General features: G+C 42.4%; 1 protein-coding gene across 1 annotated transcript in view; it reads left to right on the forward strand.

Annotated features, from left to right (window-relative positions):
* Nucleotides 1-245: 245 nt before the first annotated feature.
* LOC101864467 overlaps nucleotides 246-2,693 on the forward strand; it is a gene marked incomplete in the record, with an annotated part of 61,055 nt that continues 58,607 nt past the window's right edge. Inside the window, 1 exon segment of the mRNA XM_035970654.1 lies at nucleotides 246-604.

Genomic DNA, 2,693 nt, shown 5'->3' on the forward strand with positions numbered 1-2,693 from the left:
AGGAGGAGGAGGAGGAGGAGGAGGAACAGGAGCAGGAGCAGGAGAAGAGGAAGAAGAATTGAGTTCCCCGGTGTGCATATCATTCTCAGCCAACGACTCTTTCGGCGGGAAACAGCGTGTGACAACTGACTGTTGGTTGAAAGCGTGGGGCGAGCTTCCGAGCGAGCGGGTGGGTACAGTTTCGCGCGACGTTAGCCTGGTGCCAGTCAGTCAGTCAGGGTCCTGCTCAGTCTTGTCGCGGGTGCCAGACACAGAGAGACAGAGAGACAGAGAGAGTGTGTGTGAGAGAGAGTGAGAGAGTCAAGCTTTGTTGATAGTTCTCGAGAGCCAGGTGTAACGGGTTCCAGTCTGGCGTTGTGTATGGCCAAAGGAAGTAGCAACATTCTCAGAGACTACAGCGTCGTATGTTCCAATCTCAGCGTTGTGTGTTTGGATGAAGTAGTACATGTAGTGAGCTTTACCCAGTGCCAGGCGTTCTATGTTCCAGCCCCGCGTTGTGTGTGTGTGGGTGAAATAACTATCTAAGTCTGATGACTGCCAGGCGTTAGATTTATGTGTTCCAGTCTTGAGTTTTGTTCGCGGAGGAAGTAGCGAGATTTTACAGGTAAGTGCCGCGATTGATTATTTCAACACATATGTGTGGCTTCCTATATACACGTGAAGGGCCGACCTAACACGCTGTGTCGATGTGTTGCTGTGTCGCTATGCGTTAGTCTTGTGTTACAAAGAGTATTGTTTCGTTTAAAAATTAGTTTCAACTTTCCTTTTTACGGCGAACTTAAAATCAAAATAACGTTTCTTAATGTTTTCCCTTCGTTTATGCTTTCAACAGTTTCATTGAACAATCGGTTTGTTGTTGTTGTTGTTGTTTTTGTTGTTGTTGTTGTTTTTGTTGTTGTTGCTGTGGTTGCTGTGGTTGTTTTTTTGTTTTTTTTAATAACTCTTTCAATTTATTTCTGCTTTAAGTCCCTTTCGGCGTGCGTTGTGACAATTTTTTAAAGAGTCGTCCGATATTGTTACTAGTGAATAGAAGTGTGTGTGTGTGTGAAGTGGAACTCCAGCACACATGTATGTATGGCTTCTTATACACACAAAGTGGCGAAGTAACACACACACTGCTTCGCTGTACGTTGGTCCCGCTCTGTGCAGAGATTTGATTCGTTAAAAAACTCATATCACTTACGTTCTTGTTTCAATTAACAATAATAGAATGTGTTTTTCAACGTTCTTCCCCGTATATCTGCGTTTTCGACACTGTCGTTTTACAAATATCAATAATTTCATAAGTCCAAATAATGGAGAATTCTGTGTTAATCCTGTCCGTACGCCCTGGGGTCATGTTGTACCCCCGGGGTTGTATTCTTCACATTTTAGAATACTTCTAGCACGAAGATCTCTTTGAAACTTTCAGTATTTCTCAAAAAATCATTTTGACTGTTTGCTATGCAAAGCGTACGGATCGGATTAACGAATAAATTTCCTCTCTGGAAAGTGGTGGCACAGAGTTCTCCACGTGGTATGGATACGATAGTAAAACATGACGTACGGAAAGGGTTAAGTGGTGGCACAGAGTTCCCCACGTCGTATGGATACGATAGTAAAGCACGACGCACGGATAGGGTTAGATATCTACTTCTCTTTTAGCGTTCGTCGTGATCATTTAAAAAAAAGGGTATTGGAATTACGGAACACACTAAGTGGTAAACCAACAACACACTGAGTCGTTGTGTGTTAGCTCTGTGTTGTGCACAAAATTGATTAGGTCAACACATAATGCCGGTACACACATGAGTCAAACGGGAAAACCAACGCCGTGTCGCGGTGTGTCGTTTTGGGCTGTGGAGAGAATTGATTCGTTAAATGTCCGATCTAAATCCCACTCTTTGTTGAATGGTTATGTTTTTTTCATGTTCTGTTTTTCTCTGTGTAAACGCTTGCCACTTGTATCTTTATTGTTCATAATTTCTTCTTCTGTTGTAAGACTCTTACTTTTATTGCGTAGGTGGTTGGCGGGTGCTCTGGTGTGGTTTCCTCCTTATTTCCTATCAAACATCTATCGTCCTTATCTCCTCTCCTTCTTTTCTGTGTATGTTACTATCTTGTAACTCATCTAGTCTTCGGCACTTATTGTGTTGCAAGTGCCGTAAAACTATCACTAAAACTAAAGTCTTTTAGTGCGTATTTTGAAATTATGTAGGCCTATATTTCAAAATTTGTTCACCAGACCGTATAGCCATAATTCACTCTTCCTGGAAATCCCACAGCAGGGAAAAGCGTAGATTGAAGGCAAAGGACAGAGACATTACCATACAGATTAATTCCTAACTTTATAGTATGTTGGTACCTTCTCGAGGGTGGTTGGAGGGCGTCACTGATAGGTTCTATTTTTTTACTTTCCCGCTGTCGTTTCTGTTCGTTTGTCTTACTTTTTCCCAGCACTAAATGACCGTTATTGTGTCAATGTGCTTCTCTTTACTCAAAAAAGTGCTTTCTAAAATTTCCCACTATTCCTAAACTTTGGCTTTGGCTTCATAGATTTAAGTCTAAGTGTAGATGCGCGCGCGCGCGTGTGTGTACCGTGTGCGTTAATGTGTGTGTGTGTCAGTGTGTCTGCGTATCTGTATGTCTGTGTGTGTGTGTGTGTGAGTGAGAGAAATAGAGAGAGAGAGAGAGAGAGAGAGAGAAAGATATAT

This window comes from Aplysia californica, unplaced genomic scaffold (assembly GCF_000002075.1).
Source record: "Aplysia californica isolate F4 #8 unplaced genomic scaffold, AplCal3.0 scaffold00301, whole genome shotgun sequence".
Classification (NCBI taxonomy): Eukaryota; Metazoa; Mollusca; class Gastropoda; order Aplysiida; family Aplysiidae; genus Aplysia; species Aplysia californica.